This window comes from Diceros bicornis, chromosome 10 (assembly GCF_020826845.1).
Source record: "Diceros bicornis minor isolate mBicDic1 chromosome 10, mDicBic1.mat.cur, whole genome shotgun sequence".
NCBI lineage: Eukaryota > Metazoa > Chordata > Mammalia > Perissodactyla > Rhinocerotidae > Diceros > Diceros bicornis.
In genome coordinates, this window is record NC_080749.1 from 42,222,527 (window position 1) to 42,250,212 (window position 27,686).

Sequence of the window (27,686 nt, forward strand, 5' to 3'; positions counted from 1 at the left end):
AGCTTTTTGTTTGGGGCAGGTATGGGAGAACCAAAAGGAGAGCAAACAGTAAATAATGTTATAATATGCATCAGTTCTGAAATCTTTTAAGATTAGCTCCTCATTGAGAAGTTTTTAGCCTGAATCATTGTAATTATAACCCAGAACCAAGAAAATGAAGGATCAAATGTGTTAGGAACAAGAAATGAAGACAGAAGAGAGCCATGGAAAGATTGGTTCACTACACTGGGATATGCCTACCCTTGCCATTGATCAAAAGTATTCACTGTGTAGAAGCACAGCTGGAAGAGAATGAACATAGCCACTCCTCAGCCTTTACCTTTGACCCAGATTCCAAAGAGTGGTTAGGGTTTGCTCTGATCATGGGGCGTGGTTTGGAGGGAGAATCTCTCAGGTTGGCAATATATAAGAAGAAACACTATAGGAGAGAGAGACAACAATCTTCCCAGATGACACCAAGTTCCTGGCACTTGACAAAAATGGTCAAAATATACCAGAAAAAAATAACCAACAGAAGAATTCTGAAATAAATGAACAAAGATGAGACGTCTGCCCTAAGAAATATTAAAACTTATGCAGCTAGCAATTAAAAGTGAGGTACTGAGGAAGAAATAAGATGAAAGAAACAACTGAAACAGTGCAAAAATAATCCTGTGAATTCATTTAGTACATATTTAAAAAATGGTATTTCAAATTAGTGAAAAAATGAATAATTATTCAATAAATACTATTGGGACAATTGGCGGGAATTTGGGATAAAAATTAAATTGGATCCATAACTCACAATTCCAGATTTCCAAATCAGACTAAAACAAAACCATTTTAAATTATCAGCAGAAATATCACCTTAGCACAGAGAATGACCTCCTTCTAGACGTGGCAGCTGTGTCAGAGACTACTCTTTACCCCATCAATATCCATTCTCCTCTTTAGCTTGGTAATAGAACTCTATCCCCCACAGCACCATACAAAAATCCAAATGTTAACCCGTCAGCTGTTAATTTCATTCCCCAACGCTTTCTTGTGGCCTTGTGACTAAGTTCTGGACAACCTGATATGAATGAAGTGATTTGTGCAACTTCTAGGTTATATTCTTAAAACAGGCCTACCTTCTACTTCTTTCTCCTCTCCTGCTGCTGGGAGAAAGTAACAACTAGCATAGCCACCGTGGACTCACAGATGAAATTCACATGGTAGGGATCACAAAGCCAATCCTGGACTACTCCCCTCTGGACTGTTATGTGAAAGAGAGATAAAGTTTTATCTTATTTAAGCCACTGCAGTTTTGGTTTCTTTTGTTATAGCAGGTTACCCTATATTCCAACATCAAAGCTATAAATCATAGACGAAAAGAAAGATAGATCTTAGCACTTATAAAATGAAAATCTTTCACATGGAAAATGTATACACTTAAATTTATACAAAGTTATTTATACAAAGTTAAAATGTAAACAAAAAATTGTGAAAAATATATTTCCAACATATGTGGCAAAAATTTCATTCTTATAAATAAATAAAAGACATGCACCCAAAAGAAAAGTGGACAAAATATATGAGCAGGCAATTCCAAAGAAAACATAAATACCAAAGAAAACTGACACTATGATTTACCTCTAATATTTTAATAAATACAGATCCAAATAAGTTATAATCTTTTCTTTATTAGATCAGAAGGATTAAAAGTATGGGAAAAGGTGAACAGTCTTACAGTTAATGGAAATATAAATTAGTACAACTTTTCTACAGGGAAATCTACCAAAAGAGATAAAATTTAATGCACATACTCATTGATCCAATAACTCCACTTCATCCTAAGAAAATAATCAGACACACACACACACACACTTCTCATAGCAATATCTATAATAATGAAAAACTAGAAACTTACATTTCCTGAAATAAGAGATTGGTTAAACAAATTAGAGTATATCCACAAAACAGAACATTCTGCTGCCATTAAAAATGATGTAGTTTGATATGTTATGATACAGAAAAATATTCACAACATGTAGTTGAGTGAAAAACAGGTTCACAAAATAGAATGCATAGTAGGATATATATGTGCATAGTGGTAAAAGAAAAAGTAAAATAATTCACACCAAAATATTTAGTAATTATCTCTGGATGGTGAGATTTCTGTATTACTTGAATTTTTTTTTAAACAAAGAACATAGCATACTCTTAAATACAGAAAAAAAGAGCCATTTTCAGTTATAAACAGAAATACAAAGGGAAGGAGATGTCAATATATCAATTTCTACAGAGAAGTCATGCATGAGAATTTAAAAATGCCCACATAGAATTTAGCAATGGGTAATTGTTAGGGACCTTCCTTGAGAAGTTTCACTCAAGTGACGAGAGTAAAAGGCAGATTTCAGCAAAGTGCAGTAGTAACAATCATTTTCAAGGTTACTTTCATCTCCATCCCCAAACTCCCTCAAATCTATAAACTATTACTATAACCTTCAACAGGCTTTCAAGATTCAGCAGGGCTATCATCAAAGACCACATAGTCTAAGTCTACACATCTTTCCCATCCATCTGCCTCAGTCAAAATTAACTACTCCTTTCTCTGTGGTCCTACAATACTTTGTATATCTGTTTATAGATATTTATGGTTATTATTTATATTTATATACATACATAATGTGTTATTCATATTTCTACAAGCTCCCATCATGTTATATGGTCCTTGGTCCTTGGTATCAAGCGTAGAGTTATTCATGTCTGTTTCTCAAGCCTCTTAAGCACACTATCTTTCATACAGCCTAGGCACTCAGCTGACCACCTACAACTTTGAACTTAGTTACAGACACTCTAAATCACTGTGATAAATCTGAACCTCTTCTAAAACAAAATTAAAGAAAAAGTTCAGAGAGTGAAATCAAATGAACTAAGCAAGGAATGGCTGCTTTCCTCTGAATGAATGAAAGGGTTTCCTATAGCTACTACTTTCTATTTCAGGACAGTCTGCACAAGGATAATCAACTTCCATGATTGGCTATATTTCAGTATTTTGTTATTCTTAAGAATCCATTAATTGTATGCATGACTAGGCAATAAAGTTAAAAAACTAACCAGCAGTGAATGATCACTGGAATGTGTTTAGAGACTCTGTCACCCATCTACTCTTGAAACTTGAGAATAAGTAAACACTACATAGAGTCATCTGACTTGACTTCATTACATTTTACTCTAGACTATCACTGTATAAAGTACCTGAACCAAAGCATTGACCTTTATGAAAAAGTTATGAACAAGTGTACCATATTTCCAGAAATTATGAACCGCCTTCCTTCTTGAAGCCTGCTTGAACCAATAGAGTTCTCAGAGATTTCATTCAGCTGTAAAGCTATATAGTTATTGCCAAACTAATCTTAACAAATGGACACATTTTTACCATTTTATCATTTCTGTTCTGTACTAGTACATGAAAGCACTGAACTCAATAGCATTTTAGTTCAGATTCTAAAAATCTACATGTTTATGATTTGATGCAATACTAATTAACTTTTCATTTCACCTGCATGTATAAATTCAGCATAAAATTCCAGAAGGACACTGGACTCAGGAAGAATACCTATGTCATTGTTCTCTATACAACTACTTATTAGCTGTGAAATGAAAAGACTGATCACCATATAACCATATAAAGAAAATATGGTAGAAAAAATATTTTAAATGTTCAAGAAGAGAGAATAAAATAAAAGTGGAGGAAAAGAAGGCAAGTAAATTCAATTCAACAGGCATTTACCAAGTGCTTTCCATATTCTAGACACAGAGTTATACATTAAGGATATAGTCATGCACCACATAATAACTTTTCAGTCAACTATGGACTGCATATACAACAATGGTCCCATAAGATGAGTACCATAAGCCTAGGTGTGTAGAAGGTATACTATCTAGGTTTGTCTAAGTAGTGTAGCAAAGGAAGACATTTTCTTATACCCTTCTAGGTTCTTCTGGCTGGTCGAAGAATTAATTTGACATGAGACAGATTAACAGGAGAAAAATAAACAAAAGTTTAATAACATGTTTATGTGGGAGAAACCCAGGAAAACCAAGTAACTCGCCAAAATGGCCAAAGCCCTCACCTTAAATACAATCCTCAGCTAAAGACAAAAGAAGATGTTGGGAGTAGGGAGGGTCAGGGACTTCAAAGGGAAGAAAAGCAATTCACAGGTAGATGAACAGGAGCAAACATTTGAAAAACAAACGTCTGGCCACACAGAAACAGAAGAACAGAGAGAAGCCCAACAAACAGGGTTTTATAGGTTCTTTCCTATCTACCACCTAGTCCATGTTATGCTAAGGTGATAGCTCCCTTCCTGAGACAGGTTTTTTATCTGAATTCTTTTAGGCAGTTAAGAGAGAGGTAAGAAGAAAAACTTGCTCAGTGTTTTGTTTCTTAAAAATAATCAGCCTAAAATAATCCTTATGTTAAAAAGACACATTTTGGGGTGGCAAATTTTGTTTCCCTTCAGTACACTCTACGATGTTCATACAACAACGAAATTGCCTAATGACGATTAGAATGTATCCCAGTCATTAAGAGATGCATAACCATATAAAGGTGAATAGATAGAGGAATTCATTAAGTTGAGATCACTTAACAAGCAAACCCCAAAACAGGCAAACACCCAATACCCCAAATGAGATAAGTAAAATTGCTGTTTAGGGTTGAACCATAGCATTTGCCACTAATTAATTTATAGACCTCTCTGTGTCTAAGGTTCCTACACATATAACAAGAAATGCATACTCTAGATCTCCCACTTCTAAAATTCTAAGAGTCAAAACAATGTTGACAGACTAGAAATTGGGACAGCAGGCCCAAATCTCCAAAAAGTGTAATTTTATATGTATTTCATTAACATGATTATGAAACCCTAACAGTGATACTACTGTGTACTTAAGAATATCAAAATTTCAAAAGATAAAAATTTTAATATGACGGGATACAAAAGCTCCAAAAATACATCCAGATCTAAGGGAAGAATCCCCACGTCTTCCCTCATTCATAGGAACTACTTTTAGACTACGTGAAGTTAGGAGGACATTAAGCTGAAATCTACAAATAGCAGCCTAAAATGCCAGTACCAATACTCACAAACACTAGTAAAATACATTTTTCCTTTAAGATTTACAAACTCACTAAATTCCTGAAAAACAAACAGCTTGAAAATATTACCAAGTCAGAAATTAAATTACACTCATGAAATATATTCAGAAGTTCAACTAAATCTGGCTGGCTTTACTGAGAGTCATTACAGGAAATCTGAATTTAATCTTGGATTTACCATAAATTAGCTGTGAAATCTTGGGCAAGTTACTTAACCACATCTCAGTTTTCTCAACTGTAAAATGGAAAATATAGAACTTATCTCATAGGATTCTTGTGAGGATAAAATGAATATATACAAAGTCCTAATAGTGGAATACCAATACGAGCAAAAGATGTTAACAGATCATTTACAGAAAAAACAAAAGCGACCATTATGTGAAAATGTATTAAATCTCACTAATAATCAAAGACAAGCAAATTTGAACAATCTTGAGCCATCATTATACTTCCATCAGATTATCAAAGGTTTAAAAAAAACAACAAGGTACCCCAAATTGACTAAAGTATGGCAGCAAGTGCACTTACATATAATTTTAGAGGCAATATAAATTGTTACCTTGTCTGGAAAGCAGTTTGGTAACAAATACCAAAATTTTGATCCAGCAATTTCTCTTTTAGGAATTATCCTGTAGAAATAATCACAAGGGTATAAAGTTACATCTACAAAAAATGTTCAAGATAGAACTATTCATAATTTGGAAAACTTTGAAGTCATCTAAATGTCTATTAATGGGTATTAAGTTATGATATATCTATAAAATGACTTTGCAGTCATTAAGAAGTGATTTACAGTCTCTATATTCATCAGAAGAAAAGTGCTCCACAAAATCCTTTATTGACTAAAAAGGCAAATTACAGGGGCTGGCTGCATGGCATAGTGGTTAAGTGCACGTGCTACGCTGCTGGCGGCCCGGGTTCAGATCCTGGGCGCCCACCGATGCACCGCTTGTCAGGCCATGCTGTGGCGGTGTCCCATATAAAGTAGAGGAAGATGGGCACGGATGTTAGCCCAGGGCCAGTCTTCCTCAGCAAAAAGAGGAGGATTGGCATGCATGTTAGCTCAGAGCTGATCTTCCTCACAAAAAAAAAAAAAAAGGCAAATTACAAGCCAACAGAGTATGACCTTGTATTTATAAATGTGTGTGCATATATTTACAGACAAAAAAGTTCAATGTCACTACAGTGTTAAAGTGGTTACCTCCAGACTGTAGGATTTTGAGTGATTTAACTTTCTTATATAAACTCTTTCTGCGTTACTCAAACTTTCTATATGACTACGCATTATCTTTACAATCAGAAAAAAACTATTTTCATTTCTTTAAATAAATTGAATTTTAAAAACAATTATAGAACTAAAAGAGGAATACCAATTCCTCCTCCAATGACTGCTTTCACTGCCCAAAACCACCAGTCCAAGCAAACATTACGTGAAGGAGGGAATACAGACTTTGAACGTACCCTAAGATTAGAGGCACCTGACAGGTCAGGGAAAGGCAAAAGCGAAACCAATTATGGCGACAAGATTCAACAGTATCTCTATTTTAAAACACATCTAGAATTAATCTAGATTGACTAGAGTCCTCCTATACACTACAAGAAATAAAACTAGAAACCTGAACGAGAAAAAGAGAAGCAAAAGAAATAGCTAAGAATTTTACTAGGCACATACAAACTTAATACTGCTTTTCAAGTGACTCTTACACTCTTGAAGTAATTGAAAGAATTATTCAACATGAGAAAAGAACTAGCTCATTTATGTCAGAAGACTTAAGTGATTTAAGGGAAGCTATATCCAACTGATTGAAACCTAACTTGTTTTCACTTGTCTCTAATTACCTACCAAGATATCGCATGCTGACATAAAGAAAAACCTAGAGACATGTTAACTTTTTGTAGTATCAACACACAAAAACTAATTTGTCCCTTATAAAAAAATTCTAGTGCTTAACTTTCCAATTTGAATTCAGGAAAAAGTACTAAATGAAGATTAAATTCAAAGGAACAGGAGCAACATGGAATAAGAGTCAAGAAACTGAGGGTATGGTTCCAATTTTCCATTAACTCAGTCTCAATTTCCTTATAAGTAAAATAAGAAGATTGACTAGAGCTCCAAATACACTTAATGGAGTATTAGTGATATGATATGCTCTTTGAAAGAATTACATGCTCCATGAAAATAAAGGTTCTGTTGGTGAAATAAGTTCAGGAAATTCTGCACACCATTTACCCTCTTTGGAGAATCATAATGTACTGTACTGCAGAAAATATTTAATTTTGTATAACCCACTGTTTCCCATAAATAGAGACAAACTAAATGTCTGTCAATAAAGTAATGGTTAAAAAATTACACATCATTGTGTAATCTTTACAAAGAAGACATTTTATATGCTGACATGGTAGATTTCTGTGACACAAGGTAGAAAAGATAAGCTAACAGAATAATATATATATTAACTGGATTTTATTTAATTTTAGTTTTTGTGTGTATTTATATATATGTAGTCATATATATATACTCACACACACGTAGTCACTTGCATAAAAAAAGGTCTGAAAGGATACAGTTCAAACTTTTAAAGAGTGATTCTGAAAATTGCAATTGTCAGGGCCAAGTGGGATACATTTACGTTATAAATCAATAGATTTGAGTTTTCCCAATAAAAATATATCTTTCTGTAATAAAACAAATAGCCAAGAAAAAATATGCACTAGGGCAGTTCACACTATTTAAAGTGAATCATTTCACCAAAAGAAATATACTGGCTCTTTCATAATTGTGAAATTTCATTCATTTTTTGTTAAGAGGATATATCTCCAGATTATTGAATTAAAGGCTTCCTAAGATATTCATTGAGACCTTACCTGGCAAAATACAAGTTGGAAAAAACTTAAATGCTCATAATAATCGATAGTTAAGTAAATGAATAAACAACAACCCAAGAGAATTTTTCAACATTATCCATTTTATGAACTGCTTACATGGTTTCATAAGAATTTTGAGTTAACAAAATAATGTGTATAATTATGTAGAATACATAGCAACCAAAAAAAAATTATAAACATAAGTGAAAAAATTCCAATGTGTAATTATGTTATGATTATACCTGTGTAAAATGAGAAGTATATTCTTTCATAAGTCGAACAAATGTAATGCAACCATGTGTGCTAAACACTGAGGAAACAGACTCTAAGAAGCTGCAACTCTTGCCTATCAAGAAGCTTAGAGTCAAGTCATACAAAGACAAGTAAATCAATTATAATACAGTGAGATGCATTTATTCCACAAAAAAAATGTATTCAGTGCCTACTATGTGCCAGGTGCTATCTAGATGCTATTCACTGGTAAAGAAAAACAAAACATAATTCTTGCCTTCTTCTGGGAAGAGAACTGCAATAAAAATATTTGAAGGCCATAACTGCCATGGGAAAAAACAGCAGAAAAAGGCAGGCATAGGGAGTACAGGGTGGAGGGTATGCAATTTTGGTTACGGTGTTAACCGTACCAACGGAGTCACGTGGAAGGATACTTTTGAGCAATGGTTTGAAAGAGGTGAGAACAAGCCATAAGGTTATTTGAAGGAATAGCAAATGCAAATGTCTTCAGGCAAGAGTATGTCTGATATGTATAAAAGAAACAGCAAAGAGGCTAGTGTAGCTGGCCCAGAGGAAATGTAGTAAGAAATGATGTGAGGGAGGTACGGGGCTGTAAGGAAGACTATGAAGGGCCTTGTAGGTCACTGCAAGGACTCTAAGTCACAAGGGTGGCTGAGTTGGTTGACTGGCTTTATAGACTTTGTTTTTTTAGAACAGTTTTAGGTTCACAGCAAAATTGACAGGAAGGTAGATTTCCCATATACCCCCTGCGTCTACACATGCATACCCACTATCAACATCCTCCTCCACTAGAGAGTGGTACATTTGTTATAACTGATGAACCTACACTGATACATCATTATCACCCAAAGTCCGTAGTTTGCATTAGGGTTCACACTTGGTGTTGCACATTCTATGGGTTTGGACAGATCTACCATTATAGCATCATACAAAGTAGTTTCACTACCCTAAAAATCCTCTGTGCTCCCTATTCATCCCTCTCTCCCTCCTAACTTCTGGCAAACATTAATCTTTTTATTGTCCCCAGTTTTGCCTTATATAACATTTGCCCAATGTTATATAGTTGGAATTATACAGTCTATAGCCTTTTCAGATTGGTTTCTTTCACTTAGTAATAGGGATTTAAGGTTTCTCTATGTCTTTTCCTGGCTTGATAGCTCATTTCTTTGCAGCACTGAATAATATTGCATTGTTTGGATGTATCATAGTTTATTTATCCATTCACCTACTAAAGGACATCTTGGCTGCTTCCAGGTTTTGGCAATCAAGAATGAAACTGCAGGTTTTCAAGAGGACATAAGTTTTCAACTAATTTGGGTAAATACCAAGGAGTGCATTGCTGGATCATACGGTAAGAATATGGTTAGTTTTGTAAGAAACTGCAAAACTGTCTTCCAAAGTGGCTGTACCATTTTGCATTCCAATCAGCAATGAATGAGTTCCTGTTGGTCCACATCCTTACCAGCATTTGGTGTTGTCAGTGTTCCACATTTTGGACAGTCCAATAGGTGTATAGTGGTATCTCACTGTCATTTTAATTTGCATTTCTCTGATGACATATGATGAGGAGCATCTTTTCATATGTTTATTTGCCATCAGGATTTCTTTGGTAAGCTGTCTGTTAAGATCTTTGGCCCACTGTTTAATTAGGTTATTGTTTTTTTCTTATCTAAGAGTTCTTTATTTTGGATAACAGTCCTTTATCAGATGTGTCTTTTGCCAATATTTTCTCTCAACCTGTTGCTGTCTTCTCATTCTCTTGACATTGCCTTTCCCAGAGCAGGAGTTTTAAATTTTAATAAAGTCCAATTTATCACTGGAATCCCTATCAAAATTCTTAGAGAAATAGAACAAACAATCCTAAAATTTGTATGGAACTACAAAAAACACAGAATAATCAAAGCAATCTTGAGAAAGAAGAACAAAGCTGGAGGCATCATGCTTCCTGATTTCAAACTATATTAAAAGCTATAGTAATCAAAACAATATAGTATTGGCATAAAAATAGACACATAGATCAGTGGAACAGAATAGAGAGCCAAGAAATAAACCCATGTATTATGTTCAATTAATTTACAATGAAGGAGCCAAGAATCTACAATTGGGAAATGACAGTTTCTTCAATAAATGGTATTGGGAAAACTGGACAGTCACACCCAAAAGAGTGAACTGGACCACTATCTTACACCATAAATAAAAAATTAACTCAAAATGGATTAAAGACTTGAATGTAAGAACTAAAACCATAAAACTCCTAGAAGAAAACATAGCCAGTAATCTCCTTAACATCAGTCTTAGCAATGATTTTTTGGATTTGACACCAAAAGTAAAGGCAACAGAAGCAAAAAGAAACAAGTGAGACCATATCAAACTAAAAAGCTTCCACATAGCAAAGGAAACCATCAAAAAAAATGGAAAGGCAACCTACTGAATGGGAAAAAATATTTTCAAATCTTATATCTGATAAGAGGTTAATATCCAAAACACATAAAACTCATATAACTCAATAGCAAAAAAACAAACAATCTGAATAAAAAATGGGCAGAGGATGTGAATAGACATTTTTTCCAAGAAGACATACAGATGACCAACAGGTACATGAATAGGTGCTCAACATCACTAATCATTAGGGAAATGCAAATCAAAACCACAATGAGATATCACCTCACATGTGTTAGAATGGCTATCATCAAAAAGACAAAGAATACCAAGTGTTGGCAAGGAAGTGGGGAAGGGGGAACCCATGTGCACTGCTGGTGGGAATGCAAACTGGTGCGGCCACTACGGAAAACAGTATGGATGTTCCTCAAAAAATTAAAACCAGAACTACCACATGATCCAGCAATTCTACTTCTGGGTATTTATCCAAAAAAAAAACAAAAACACTAACTCAAAAATATACATGCACCCCCATGTTCACTGCAGCATTATTTACAATAGCCAAGACCTGGAAGGAACCTAAGTGTCCATCGATGGATAAATGGATAAAGAAATTGTGGTGTTTACATATATATATATATATATATATATATATATAAAATGGAATATTACTCAGCCATAAAAATGAAGGAAATTTTGCCATTTGCAACAACACGGACGAACTTTGAGGGCATTATGCTAACTAAAATAAGTCAGAAAAAGACAAATACCATAGGATCTCACTTATACGTGAAGTCTTAAAAAAAAAAGAGTTCCTACACACAAAGAAGAGATTGGTGGTTGACAGAGGCTGGGGATGGGGATTAGGTGAAGAGGGTGAAGGGGATCAAAAGGTACAAACTTCCAGTTATAAAATAAAAAAGTCATGAGATGTAACATACAACATGGTGGCTACAGTTAATAATACTGTATTTTGTATTTGAAAGTTGGTAAAGGAGTAAATCTTAAAAGTTCTCATCACAAGAAAAAAAAATTTGCAACTATGTGTGCTAATGGACATTAACTAGATTTATTGTGATCATTTCACAATATATAAAAATATCGAATCATTATGTTGTACATCTCAAACTAATATAATGTTATATGTCAATTATATCTCAATTTAAAAAATCCCCTGAAGGGGCTGGCCCAGTGGCACAGTGGTTAAGTTCGTGCACTCCAATTCTGCAGCTCAGGGTTCACGGGTTCAGATCCCGGGTGCGGACCTACACCACTCATCAAGCCATGCTGTGGTGGTGACCCACATACAAAGTAGAGGAAGATTGGCACGGATGTTGGCTCAGGGACAATCTTCCTCAAGCAAAACAAAAAAAGAGGAAGATGGGCAACAGATGTTAGCTCAGGGCCAGTCTTCCTCCTCCTATCCCCCCCAAAAAAAATCCCCTTAAAAAAAAGAATAAGTAAATTTGGGAGTCATTAGCATTTAGATGCTATCTAAATCCAGGGGACTGAATTATTTCACCACGGAAGAACAGAAGTTGTACAAGGACCGAGGCCTGGGGCAAGGGTGGAGACATGAAGAAAAACCAGCAAAGAAGGTGAAAAGAGAAAACTAGTAGGAAAAACAAAATATGAAATTCTGGAAGCCAAAGGAAAAAGAATGTTTCAAGGAAGATTGAGTGATAAACTGTGTCAAATGCTGCAAGTATTGTCAAGAAACATGAGAACTGAGAACTGATTGAGGTCACAAAGGTCACCAGGAACACTGACAAGAACAGTTTCAGTGGAGTTGAAGCAAAAGCATTACTGAAGTCAGATCAAGAAAGAATAGTAGGAGAACATTACAAGTAGCAAATACAATTCTCCTGAGTGAAAAGCAGAGAATTAAGGCAGTAGTGAGGGGAATGAAAAGGTCAATAGAGGAGTTTTGTTTCCCTAGTATGTTGAAGGTAAAAATCCAAGAAAGGGAAAAATGATGATGCAGGAGGAGCATATGTTAGTAATATAAAGGAACTACAGGAAAAGAGAGGGGATCATATCCATCAAATAAAATTCCAAGCTGGTGTATGGGAAAGTGGGAAGGTAAGCGTACCAGAGCTGACCTCTCAGAGCTACTTCAGGGCCAATTGCTTTGAGATGCCTTTCAAAGATGATTTGACTTGATGATGGGTGTCGGCAATACCAGATACATGGAACAAAGAAGTTTTGCAAAGGCAAAAATCTTAATTATTTCTTTCTCTTTCCAGTTGGCCATCATACTTTTGTTCCCACTATGTGATTTGCATGTCTAAGAAGTCTTGTTTGTTCTCAAACCTATTAAGGCTAGTAATATTTGATATTGTTATTTATAAAATTTAGTTAATTATAACACGAAACAATGAAATGAGTACCAAAGGAAAGGTTATTTCCCCGAAAATTAAATGTTTCTGAAAAACGTGATAAAAGTGGGTTTTTTTTTTAAGTTACCGTTAAATTAGATGTAGATAAGACAAGTATAAAATATTGGCAGAAAACGTCATAAAAATGTACAGGGACTCTGCACCCAGAAAGGTTTCTAAGTGTCTAAGTTCTTGTTCCACTTTAAAGAATCTGATATGAAACTTCTAGTTTGGAGGTGTGTCTTCAAGAAAGACAATGATTTCCAATTAGGGAATCCATCCTCAAAGAAAAAGTACTGACTGGCCCCCCACAAACAGATCAAAAAAAAATATCACAAATGAGTGTGAAAGTTTTAAGTTATTAAATGTTTACCTTTATATGTATATGTATCTTTATTTGTGATTTCCCATTTTGATCTTTTTGATTAAATGAATAGCTATCAGCTCCAGTTGCATTGGATATTAAGTTTTTGTTCCTGTAAATTCTGCAAGTAACAGTTAGAAGCCATTTTTAAAATTTTAAGTATCCATACTAGAAATATTCTAAACAAAATGGTTAACACACTTTCCCTTCCTCCTTAAATAAGAGTCTTTTTTCCGATACTCAGAATCATCTAACAAAATCAACTAGATATTTGCTATGTATTAGTTTTATAGCTCTAATACAGTGATTCCCTCATTAAATGATTAGGACTTTGCCCCTATGCTAAATGGCAGCACCAGACTACTCGCATGTTTTCCAGTTCTCTCTCTTATGATAATGTTTGTCAGCTGTGACCTGCTTGCTACCTGAATGCTTACCAATCTCTTCAACATTATTGGCCTAAATAAATTGCTTTTTCCTTTACATGTCTACTTGTTCCATATTTTTAGTAAAAGTCACCTTTACATTACTCACTCAGAAATATTGATTGATTGATTGAGGAAGATCGGCCCTGAGCTAACATCTGCCAATCCTCCTCTTTTTGCTGAGGAAGACTGGCCCTGGGCTAACATCCATGCCTATCTTCCTCTACTTTATATGGGACATCTCCACAGCATGGTTTGCCTAGCGGTGCGTCGGTGCACGCCTGGGATCCGAACTGGAGAACCCTGGGCTGCCAGAGCAGAGCGCGCACACTTAACCACTTGCGCCACCGGACCGGCCCCAGAAACTTTTTAAATATGAGTAAGGCAGATTTAACACTTAGAATTTAAATGTATTAATAAGTCCATTTTATATGTGGTAAACATGCAGATTATTGTTTTTACAATAATATAATTATTTTTTTCACAATTCCAGCCTTACCATTAAAATATCACATTAAACCTAAAAACCCACTACCATTTAATTGTTAATTTTTTGATGATCTAGAGTTTGTGGTAATTGTATTATGATTAGAAGTTTTGGGGCCGCCCCGAGGCATAGCGATTAAGTGCATGCGCTCTGCTGTTGGCAGCCCAGGCTCTGCTCTTGGCAGCCCAGGTTCGGATCCCGGGTGCGCACCGATGCACCGCTTGTCAGGCCGTGCTGTGGTGGCATCCCACATAAAGTGGAGAAAGATGGGCACAGATGTTAGCCCAGGGCCAGTCTTCCTCAGCAAAAAGACGAGGATTGGCATGGATATTACCTCAGGGGTGATCTTCCTCACAAAAAAAGAAAAAAAAAAGTTTACATCCGGCACAGCAAAAAAGGATCTGAGAGGATCTCAAGACTAGAAGCTATTACTTAACCCTTGAAAATATCTGCTTTCATTTTGTGACCCAAATAGTTTTATTTTGTTTTTTTGTGTGGAAGGTGCTAGGCTATACACAAATGTGCTGAGTTGAAGTAACTGAATCACCTAATACTACACACAACTCAGAATTTTTCTTGCCATTTACTACTAAGCTTGTTATCAATCTACCCTAAGAGTGTTAACTAATCTTCAGTTAAACCAGTTTATTAACTTTAGGCTTATAAACTTCTTACCTAAAAAAAAAAATTAACCAAGAACACTAATCATTCTCTCTGTTCTATATCCAAGCACCACCGGTATGAATGAATTAGTCATTCTGAATATTAAAAAACTTAATCAGATACCATAAAGAATAACAAAAATGTATTGAAAAATTAAAATTATTCAATATAAAATATACTTAGACTGGCATAATATAAACTCTAAAACTAAATAATATAAATTAATGTATAAAAGCTTGAATTTAGATTTTTGGTTAACATTTTGATCCTACAAAATCTTAAATGTGTGAAGTTCGCTACTAAGAAATGATAACATCTCTCTCTTCTCCCTCAACTACATCTTCTATAAAGCTAACAGAGATTCCTTTCTAAAATCCAAATCTGACTAAATGTTATGTCTCTCCTCCCTTTCTAAAAACTTAATGAAAAAACCCCACAAGTTTAATGATGTCCCATCACCTGCAAGTTTCTTCACTGCTTGTTTAAGCTTCATCTTCCAACAATATTTGCTAGCACTTCCTATAATACCTGAGTACTTTAAGCCTGCCTGTCCTTTCCCGCTTCGCCCACCTGGAAATACTTCAATTCATTCTTCAAAAATTTGCTAAGATATCAACTTGTTTAAACACTAATATTTATTTACTATGACTCTATTACCAAGTTTAAGGTCTAGGGCTATGTGTTATAAATATATACTTTTAGATAAAAAGATGCACTCCTTACCCTCAAAGAGTTTAACAATATGGTGACTTGCTCGCTAAAACCTTACCCCTCTCAGAGTTACCTTCCTCACAGCTACCTCTTTACATTAAATTGATTTCTTCTGATGTACTTATCACACTCAATTGTAACTATTTACATGACTGTTTCCCCCTACTAACCTGTGAACAAGGAGAAAAATAATTGTTATTCATCTTTATAGTCTTAGCACCTAGCCAAATGAATTACCAGTAGTAGTTGCTCAATGCTGCAATGAATTATATTCAGTATAGCATGGGCAAAAAATTTGCCAATGAAAGGAAAATATCTTTTACAGCCATATCTTGCCATTATATAAACATATTTAAATGAACTTTAATTTAAATCCACAGTATAAAAATACTACCTATATCTATGAATTAATTGTGAGTCATGTTAACAAACAATAACTCCAAAATATTAAAATCATATTTTAATATGATTTTAATCATATTAAATCGCCATCGCTGTGATGGCGATCCATGTACAACATAGAGGAAGAATGGCACAGATGTTAGCTCAAGGTGAATCTTCCTCAAGCAAAAAGAGGAAGATTGGCAACAGATGTTAGCTCAGGGCCAATCTTCCTCAACAACTACAACAAACAACAACAAAAAACAGAGGCCCCCAGGGAGCTACCTTGCTCCCTCCACCATGTGAGGACACAGCAAAAAGATGGCTATGGTCTATGAACCAGGAAGTAGGCTCTCACCAGACTTGGAAACAGCCAGCACTTTCATCTTGGACTTCCCAGCCTCCAGAACAGTGAGAAATAAATTTCTATTGTTTATAAGCTACCCCAGTCTATGGTATTGTTATAGCAGCCTGAACAGACTGTGACAGAACATAATACTAGTAATAGAATAATCCCAAGAAACAACATGAAAATGCCAAAGCTAATGCTTCTGCTCCTAGTTATCAGCCACCTCACAAGGAAAAAACAAGGATAATCTCAGCCAAAAATAATTATGAATTTACCAATAAATTATTTGAAATATGGATATCTACTCTTGTTAACAACCAACACCCTAAGTGTCCAATGCACTTTGAGAAATTAGCTAATAATATAAAGCCTTCAACATTAACAGAATATTTTAAGATACTATTTATATTATCTTCTTTTTCTTTTTTGCTGAGGAAGATTCGCCCTGAGCTAACATCTATGCCAATCTTCCTCTATTTTGTACATGGGTCACCGCCACAGCATGGCCACCGATAAATGGTATACGTCCGTGCCCGGGAACTGAACCCGGGCCACTGATGTGGAGTGCGCCAAACTTAACCACTAGGCCATGGGACCAGCCCCCTCCTATTTATGTTATCTTTAGCTATTCTTATTTTCATTTATATTTATTAGTATATTCTATATATTAGAATATTAATAAATTTATATAATTCATAAACTAATATATGTTGGTGAGCTATGCTCCAAAATATTTTTACTGATAGGGAAGCACAATCAAAATAGTTCAAAAACCATTATTATATAAGACTGGAGCCTAAAAAATGATGTAGTCTAATAAGAATTTCCCAAACCTTAGAGTGAACCAAATTTAAAGACAATACTAAAAGAAAGACATCCAGCAAGAAGCAACTATTATTAATCACGTACTCAAAGGAAAACCCAGTAAAAGTTCTTCAAAAACACTGCTTCTTAGGGAATACAATTTAGGACTTAAAGATTTTACAGGCAACAACCAGAGGAAAGAAGCTTTAATTTAGGTTTCTAAAGCAAAAAACTCCAAAAAGTGTGCTATTTCTTAATCGCAAAAAAGGGGAAAAAGATTGAAGGAAGCAAACTTCTAGCAATCTCTAATAGTTCATTTATTCATGATGTGGACTTGATCAGATTTATCTACATTTCAAGAGGAAAATAAAAAATGCAAAGAAGCACTCTAAAAAAGCTTCTAACTAGCCTTAAAAAATAACATTTTACATTTTAAAATGTAATTATTTTAAAACATTTATTTCTTGACATGATAAACAAGAGTCTGATAACATTTAATAGTATTTTTAACGTCTTCTCAGAGTTTAAGATCTATATCTATTTTTCAGGCTTTACTTAACATATACAAAAACATTTTGACAACAGTAGGCTTACATCAAATAATATAAAATCTTATTCCAGGGGCTGGCCCAGTAGTGCAAGCAGTTAAGTGCACATGCTCCGCTGCGGCGGGGTTCACAGGTTTGGATCCCGGGCATGCACCGACACACCGCTTAGCAAGCCATGCTATGGCAGTGTTCCACATAAAGTAGAGGAAGATGGGCATGGATGTTAGCCCAGGGCCAGTCTTCCTCAGCAAAAAGAGGAGGATTGGCAGATGTTAGCTCAGGGCCAATCTTCCTTACAAAAAAAAAAAATCTTATTCCCTAGAAAACATGTATTATTCTATAATACCTGCAAATGAATAGCAGATTATAAACATTTACAAGTATAACAGTATGGAAGGGATAGTAGTCTAACCATTCACAAGAATGAAAAGCTCTTTTCCAAGCTATTAGAAAAGCTCTTTCCTAGTAGCTTTCTGGGCAAATGAACAAGTTTGAAGCAAATGAGAGTTAAGGTCCAGGCATTTTTTTTCCCTCCTAGTCAACAGCCCTTACACTGCTTGCTTATTTCTATTAAAACAGAAGTTGTAATGGGACACGACAACTACAAGTGAAGAGTAAGAATGCTCATTAATTTCAGTTGCTGGCTGTCTTGCCAGTTCCCTAGTCCACTTCTGTTTCTATGGTAACAAAGGTAGAATCAGGAAGCAGAAGCAAATACTTTAAGCTAACAGTTAAGTGGGGAGAGTCAAGTATTGAATGGCATATACAGTAATTTAACTTTAAGAAAATAATGTAAAATGAAAAAAAGAAAAAGAGAATCATAGTTCATACAATCTTAAAGACTCTCAAAAGGCAGGAGCCTGCCATCCCAGTATTTCTTCCTTGATGTTTTTCATGGAAAAGTAATTACATTTTACTTATAACTTTTCTAAAAATTTGATTCTACTTCTACTGAGTGGCCAAAAAACAAAACAAAAACCTAAAATCACCAAGTGTCCAGATTTACTTTCTAGTGTACAATTCACAGTACTAGAATTAAGTCTTTTAAATACTATAGCATATTTTGTGATCCTAATTGGGACTTCATTTTAGACTTTGATTTTCTTTGAAAGAGCTGATTCTAATATGACCTTTTAATTCAAGCAAAGCACCTACCTTTAAGAATGAAAATAAACCTTCTCTTAATACTGATATGAACTTTTCACATATATTTACATCTTATACCAATGAAATACATTAACGTGTCGGAGTGGAAATTTCTTCAGTAGATTTTCTAAGTATTTCTGGGGTCATCTTAAGTTTGTGAATATCCAAAATCATGACTTTATTAGATCCTTTAAACTGTTTATTCTTTTCCAAGTTGCTTTATGTTCAAAATTTTCTTCTTCCTCTCCCACATCACTGTCACTCCAAAGAGTCTATGTCTCTGCCTCTCTCTCCCTCTCTCTCTCATCACTCACTCCGGGGGAAGCAAGCTGCCATGTCAGAAGCAGCACTAAAGAAATGACCATGAGACAAAGAACTGAGGCCTCCTGCCAACAGCCAACAAGGAACTGATGCCTACCAATAACCATGTGAACTTGGCAGCAGATCCTACAGCCCCAATTGAGCATTGAGATGACTGCTGTCCCAACTGGAAGCTTGATAGCCACCTCATGAGAGACCCTGAGCTAAAACCACTCAAGTCAACCCCAGGTTCCCATCACAGAAACAGAAATAATATTTTTTGTTTTAATAGTTTTTTGCTAAACAGAATTAGATAATATAATCAATAAAGTATCTTACTGAGCTTTTTATTTCCTCTCACCTCAACTCTACAAGTTCCTTGTCTAGAGCAAATACTTAATAAGTAAATGACAAAGTAAGACATTAAGATGCAATGCAGTTTGGCCAAAACTCATACCAAATGGGCTTGCTCTACTGCTAAAGGAAATAGAAAAATTTAAAACCCCATCTCCATGTGACAACTGAAATAACAAAGAGAAAATAAATGTTCATTTATAAAATATATGATATGCTAAATTGTAAACATCAGAAAACAAAGACTATGTCCAAAATTTGTAAACATCAGAAAACAAAGAGTATGTCCAAAATCTACGTTTTGACCCTATATACCACTATTTTCCACACCAAACGTAAACTTGGGCCAAATTTTGCATCTTATCTGTATCTACAGAAAATCGGAAATGTACTCCTATTTAGTTCTATGCATCCAAATGTTACTCTTTTAAATGAATGTTCCTAAGAAAAACTGTGGAAGACTTTAACACAGCCAAAAAAAGATTACTGATGTCCTATCTAAGACATCTTACCAAGTTATCTGTACCTTTCACTGTCTTTTTTTTTGTGTGGTAACATATATATATAACATTTATCATTTTAACTATTTTTAAATGTACATTTCAGTGGTATTAAGTATATTCACAATGTCGTGCAACCATCACCACTATCTATTTCCAAGACTTTCACTGTCTTTAAACTAAAATTCCCAGAGAATAAAGACATTGTACTTGTAATATTTTAAATGTGCATTAGAAAAAAAATACTTACAAAAACGAAGTCAGCACCTTTCAAGAACCCAAAGTTGCATAATTAAGGCAAATCTTTGGTAAATTAGACTAATTTAATAAATTTGAATAGAAAAATTTGTGGCTTTAATCAACAAGCTAACATTAATCTCATACAATGTTTACAATTATGAAAACTATAAATTCCTCTGTTCAACAAAATTGAATCATTATTCTGGCAAATTTTTACTTCAACAGTAACTATGTTCTTTGTAGCACGAGTGCTTGAAGATAAGGTTCAAGATCTTTAGGTAACCTAAAACCTTGGACTGATATTAAGTTAATTAAATGATGATTATTAGATACCTAGATAATTTCCAAGTAAGATAAAGTACTGAAATATTGATTACTAAGCATAGTTTTAAGCTTATATATTTTTGCTTCTTATTTTAATATTGACAAGATATAGTTCTGGGTCATGTTAATGAAAGTGTTTATTTTTGCCACTTTAAGGTGTAAAAGGGATATGTGCGGCTGTAAAAAGTTGTATTATGTGTGCTCTGCCAGTCTGCTAAAATGCTGTTGTATGGCAGATAGTTCTCAATTATCCACCCCTAACTTTTCCCTGTGAAACAGAAATTAGTTTGGCTAAAAGTTACAATAAATATGAGTAGTTGAGACTAAACTAGGAGCAATAGTGACAGAGAAGTGCAAGTGGGTATAAGTATATTTATTATTTATTTATTTATTTATGTGAGAAAGATCAGCCCTGAGCTAACATCTGCCAAGCCTTCTCTTTTTTTCTTTTTTTTTTTGCTGAGGAAGACTGGCCCTGGGCTAACAGCCGTGCCTATCTTCCTCCACTTTATATGGGACACCGCCACAGCATGGCTTGACAAGCGGTGTGACAGGGCATGCCCGGGATCCGAACCGGCATCCGCACCGGCGAATGCCGGGCTGCCGCAGCAGAGCGCACGCACTTAACATCTTGCGCCACTCGGCCGGCCCCTGCATTTATTTTTTTAAAAAAAAAAAGAGTTTGGTCCTAAAGGAGGGATTCTCAGGTCTTTTGGTCTCTTGACTCCTTTCTACTCTTAGAACCTATTTAGGACTCGAAAGAGCTTTTACTTTATGTGGATTATAGCTATTGATGTTTACCATATTGAAAATTACAACTGAGAAATTATTTTAAATAATTATTTATTGATGCATTTGAAGACAGTAATGATGAATGCATTGCATATTAACACAAATAACATCTCAGTACTGTTACGTAGATACTTTTGATCTGGGTCGTGCCCAGTGGCGCAGTGGTTAAGTACGAACGCTCTGCTTCTGTGGCCCACGGTTCCCGGGTTCGGATCCTGGGCGCGCACCAGCACAACATTTGTCAGGCCATGCTGTGATGGTGCCCCATATAAAGCAGAGGAAGATGGGGACGGATGTTAGCCCAGGGCCAATCTTCCTCGGCAAAAAGGGGAGGATTGGCATTGGATGTTAGCTCAGGGATGATCTTCCACACAACAACAACAACAACAAAAAAAGACAGTTTTGACCTCACAGATCCCCTTAGAGAGAACCACTGACTTCAAGTCAAGTGTCCATTTGTTCCAGAAGATTAAAGATGATAAAAAAGGACCTAACTTTGAAAATGAATTTTATTTGTCTTGATTTATAATAGTCATTCTGAAAAGAAGCTATGAAATGTTTTAAATTTTAGTAAATTTCATTCAATGTCGATGGGCTTGCTTCCTTGGGTTACTGATTAATACCTTCATCTTCAGTATGAAAGACTATTCTATACCTTCTGTGTAATGCACCTAAATAGCAGAAATGCTGTGTCCTACCAGAATAAATTTATGTGCTTTATGTCCTTGATTATCTAAAGAAAAGAAAAGAGACAAAGAATAAAAGTTCCTGGGGCTGGCCCAGTGGCATAGCGGTTAAATTCACACGCTCTGCTTCAGCAGCCCAGGGTTCACGGGTTTGGATCCCTGGCACGGACCGACGCACCACTTGTTGAGCCACACTGTAGTGGCATCCAATATAAAGTACAGGAGGATGGGCATGGATGCTAGCCCAGGGCCCATCTTCCTCAGCAAAAAGAGGAGGTTTGGCAACAGATGTTAGCTCAGGGCTAACCTTCCTCAAAAAAAACAAAAAAAGAATAAAAGTTCCTCCTCACTTATGAATTAGTAAAAGTATTGTCTTCTATGTTTATTTTTATTGTTACTTTGATTAAATAGGCAACCAAGTATTGCTTCTCAGGCACTCATGATTCTATTTTAATCAAGCCCTAAATCTAACAACTTTTGATTTTGCATTCTTCTAATCATTTCCTAAGTAGAGAAAATATAAAACATTTTACAATATTTTACAGTAAAACTATCTTTGAGATTTCCTAGTGTGCCTCAAAAAACCCAAAAAGATTTGTTACTTCACCTTATAAAAAAAGAGCTGCTAGAAAGAATTAGGTTTGATACGTTACTATTTTAAGAGTTGTATGGGAAAAGTCAAATCAAGAAAGACACTTATCCTTTCCTAGGTTAAGTCTGTACAGGTAAAATGTTATTAATACAAATTATTTTAGAAATTTAGTTTTGTGAGAAGTCCCTGGAGATGCGTCAATGCTCTCATTGTCCATTATATTTTCATCCTCAGGGGAACTTTTATGAAGGGGCAGGCCTGGTGGCCTAGTGGTTAGGTTCATGCACTCCACTTTGGCAGCCCAGAGTTTGCAGGTTTGGATCCTGGATGCAGACCTACACACCACTCATCAAGCCATGCTATGCCAGTGTCCCACAGACAAAAAAAAAATAGAGGAAGATTGGCAAGGATGTTAGCTCACAGACAATCTTCACAAAAAAAAAAAAAACCTTTTATGAAATAGTTATGCACTCTACTGTAATAGAGAATTTTATACTCCTCCATCCTGATATTATAAATTAGAGTAACAAATTAACACAGCCATTAAGTTTCTGTTTTCCACAGATAGCTTTTGTTTTACTCTGATGTTTTTTTGAAAGCTCTGCCACAAGCTATAGGCCAGAGTTCCTGTCCTCAACAAAAGAGTTTAAGAGCCTGTGGAAAGGATTATACCAGGTACTTCAAACTATTAACACTTCAAAGAATAGAATATTGGTATGGGCTTCTATGGTGACATCTCTCAAACAACTTTCAGGCCATCTTTGGACTGAGTCAAGATTTCCAGGACACTTTTTAGTCTAGAAGCAGATACCTGCATAACAGGAGACGGCTAACCCAAGCTCTAGAGAAACAACAAAAATTCCTGAATACTAAATGAACTGACAATACAAAGTTTATCTGATTGGAATTTTGTTGATATTGTCTTAATGTTCCATTTTCTTTCTTCTTAGGTTATCTATAACCACAACAATTTAGTAAACTCTGCTTTTGTAAACCAAAATGAAACATTTAAAAATACTATCTGATTCTCACTAACCCTCAGAATTCAGAAACTATTCAGACTCCTTTCCATGGCAACAGAGATATCTGCATAGATTCAATACGAATCTGTCTTCCTTTTTATCAGGATATAATTGGACAAACCTATTAAGCAACCAGAGTTTTACTTGGAGTGTCTATTTGAGAGCAATGCTCATTTAAACAGGTATGACAAGCTACTTGTAAGGAACTAAGGTTGACTTCACTTATGGATCCAATGCCTACACAGCCCTCTCTAGGAAAACTAGGCTGGTCCCTGGCTTACAAGGGCTCAGCCTTACAGGTGATAAGGAAGGTCACTTCTTGACAGGCCAGAAACCTTAAGAAATTTGAGGGATATTTAAGTGTACTACTGTAGGTGAAATCTGGCAGTGTTCTAGACTGAGGAAAGCAAATAAGAGTGGCTTTTACTTTATTTTTTTGTGAGGAATATCAGCCCTGAGCTAATATCCATGCCTATCCTCCTCTTTTTTTGCTGAGGGAGACTGGCCCTGGTCTAACATCCGTGCCCATCTTCCTCCACTTTATATGGGACGCCGCCACAGCATGGCCTGACAAGTGGTACATCTGTGCGCGCCCGGGATCCCAACCTGGGCCACCAGCAGCGGAGCACGCGCACTTAACCGATAAGCCACGGGGCCGGCCCCCAACAATGGCTTTTAAATGCCCCAGCTAGGACTCCTTATGAAGTTACAGTCAAAGTTAATTTTGTAGCCTTATAGTTGTACCATAGCGTATAGGCTCTAGATATACAAAAGCAAACTCAAGGAGGCCTATATGGTTAACACTCTTACTGCACCTATGAAAATAATCAGCCATACCTCATAATGAGCCTTTTTTGAGGGGATCAAAAAAAATCTTTAAGATTATTATGATCACATCCCTCCAAAAATCTTACCAACATCATTCCTTCTAAACAACTGAAACACAAATACAATTCTTCAATAAACTTAGAAACGTATGATTATCTGTAACAATTAAGAATATACAGGGCCGGCCCCGTGGCTTAGTGGTTGGGTGTGCGCGCTCCGCTGCTGGCGGCCCGGGGTTCGGATCCCGGGCGCGCACCAACGCACCACTTCTCCGGCCATGCTGAGGCCGCGTCCCACATACAGCAACTAGAAGGATATGCAGCTATGACATACAACTATCTACTGGGGCTTTGGGGGGAAAATAAATAAATAAATAAATAAATATCAGAATATACAAATTAAAATGAAATTATTCCCATAAAGAATACAATGAAAAAAAACAAATATTCTCAAAGGCTAGGGGTAGGAGTATAAAATGATACAACTTCTTCTGAGGAGCATTCTTCGAATATATGAAAAGAGCATTAAAAATCTGAATAAGATAGCATCCATTCACATAATGCCTCTCCAAAATCTAACAAAAAGGACCAAAACTAGTGAGGGAAATGCCATCATCAAAGAAGCCAAGGAAAATATCAATATTATAACAAGACTCTGATTCTATACACAAATTCCCCAAAAGTACAAGGTACAGATTTTAGGAAATACGTGAGAATATTCTGAAATGTCCCAACCCATATTGAAGTTAGGGACATGGAAGGCCTATAAGAGAAGTGGGGATCACAGAGCTTGGGATCCATGTTCATATAGCAGAAAGACATCAAAGGCTACGTTTTTGCCTCATCATTTTAATTCTCCTTAACCTGTCATTAGGGCTGAAAAAGAACCAGCTTTGCAGGTGATGATCAAACATGACTAAGCAGACATAAGTTAAGTGCTGACTCACCATACAAAACTCATAATCCACAGTATTACAGAGTGGTCATTCTCTCATACCTCCCATCAGCAGGTGTGCCAGGCTCTCCCTGAAGCAAGGGAACCGCTAAAATCAAAGGCTGACCCTCAAATGTAGGATCACAGGTGCATCCACAGCACAGATCTCACGAGATTCAGAAAAAAAGTTCTAAGAGAAAAGATATCTGAACTATATATCCTGTTGATCAGCTTACCTTGTTGCTTACCCCAAACATTAAAAACCATAGACATCTAAACCTCTAGTACAAATTATAAAACAAAAAACAAACTTAAACAAGGTAAATGGAGAAGGCCATCAAGAAATACCAAGTTGCCTATGCATTTAAATGAAATTCAACTTTCCTTCTGAATATTTTAAAAGTCTTAATAAAATAGAAATAGATGACTGATTGCGGAACATGATTTTAAAAAATACATATAACAAACCAAAAGCCAATATCATAGACAATGATGAAGCATTACCAAAGTCAGGAAAAATATAAAGATGCTCAATGTTAACGTTGCTCTGCAGGTACTAAGCAACTTTCTTTTATTCTTTACACAGAAGAATAAAGTTACAAATATTAGAAGCAAGGCAGCAAAATTATCTGTATTTACATAAGATGATTATATATCTGGAAAAGCATAGAGAACCAACTGAAAAATTATTAGAAACAGTAAGAGAATTCAGGAGCTAATACCACAAGATAACTATAGTATACTATAAACAAGGTGTGACAGACATGGAGGAACCTAGCAAGGCCCATTTGATCAATGTCCTCTCTGCCTATCATTGTCTTTGCAAGGCACGATAAGCATCTGTTTACCAAACATTTGCTTTTCCATCTCCATGTGAATTGCCTTTCTCCCTTTTGAAGTCCCAAACCACTACAACCAACATCCTCCTTTGTCTTTATGTGAAGATGGTATTTCAGGTGAAGTTTTCATCCATTTTGGTGAGTTAGTCTGTTTGAGTTACTCTGTTTTCCTGGGTTTCTCTCATGTATACATGTTATTAAACTTTGTTTGTTTTTTCTCCTATTATTCTGTCTCATGTCAATTTAATTCTTAGACCAGCCAGAAGAACCTAGAGGGTAGAGGAATAGTTCTTTCTCCCCTACACCATTATATAATATATGTTCATCAAAAACAACTTAAACGTCCTGAACTTGGGTAGTTGAATAAATTATATGCTGTTTTAAAATATTTAATGACATGAGAAAATGCTCATGATATAATCCAAAAATGAACTAATAAAGTGAAAAAAGCAGAATGCAAAACTACATATATAATCGCTATTTTGTAGAAAATATACATACACATACTTACATAGAAAAAAGATTGCAAATTAAAACTTTATTTTATTAAAAAACAGCAAAGAGGGGCCAGCCCAGTGGCTTAGTGGTTAAGTTTGAGTGCTCTGCTTCGGTGGCCCAGGGTTCACAGGTTTGGATCCCTGACGCGGATCTATGCACTGCTTATCAAGACATGCTGTGGCAGGCATCCCACATATAAACTAGAGGAAGATGGACACGAGTGTTAGTCCAGGGCCAATCTTCCCCAGCAAAAGGAGGAGGATTGGCAATGGATGTTAGCTGAGGGCTAATATTCCACACCAAAAAAAAAAAAAAAACAAGAAAGAGGCATTTCTGGTTGAAGAATGTCTGATATTTGGAACTTGAACTCTCTGAAATTTCTTTCCACCAAAGTTCCAATCTCACTGCTATGCACACCCACATTTTCTCATTCCCTCTAATTACAGAGCTAACCCTTCTTTTGGTTAGTCAATCAGTCTAACATGGGTCTAGAACCTGTTTCGTGTCATTTCTCAAAGAAATTCTGAATTATATCCTCTGCCACTTTATCTTCATTCTCATCATTAAGAAAGTCATCTTCAGGTCCACATTTCTTTCCTAGAAACTTCTCAATTTCTTTTCCTTTCCCCTAGGGGAAAAAAAAATATCTAAACTCCATGTTTCTTTCTTTTTTTTTTTTCCTCTATGTGTTTGTTTATTGTCTTCTACTACTTAATGAAGGATATCATATGGTATTTGACCTTCTGCCTCTGACTTATTTCACTTTGCATAATATCCTCAATGTCCATCCATGTTGTCACAAATGGCTGGATTTCATTGTTTCTTATGGCTGAGTAGTATTCCATTGTGTATATATACCACATCTTCTTTATCCATTCGTCCCTTGATGGGCACTTAGGTT

General features: G+C 35.6%; 1 protein-coding gene across 16 annotated transcripts in view; it reads right to left on the reverse strand.

Moving 5' to 3' along the window:
• BAZ2B (bromodomain adjacent to zinc finger domain 2B) overlaps positions 1-27,686 on the reverse strand; it is a 383,461-nt gene that overhangs the window by 247,312 nt on the left and 108,463 nt on the right. For 14 of the 16 annotated variants that reach the window (XM_058549063.1, XM_058549051.1, XM_058549053.1 and 11 more), the window contains exon 4: positions 5,685-5,754. The exons of 1 other annotated variant lie outside the window; for it this stretch is intronic. The gene's annotated coding sequence lies outside the window, so the exon portion shown is untranslated. Of the gene's footprint in view, positions 1-1,109; positions 1,235-5,684; positions 5,755-27,686 lie in introns of all 16 variants that reach the window. One more of the 16 variants, XM_058549048.1, reaches the window with a different exon arrangement.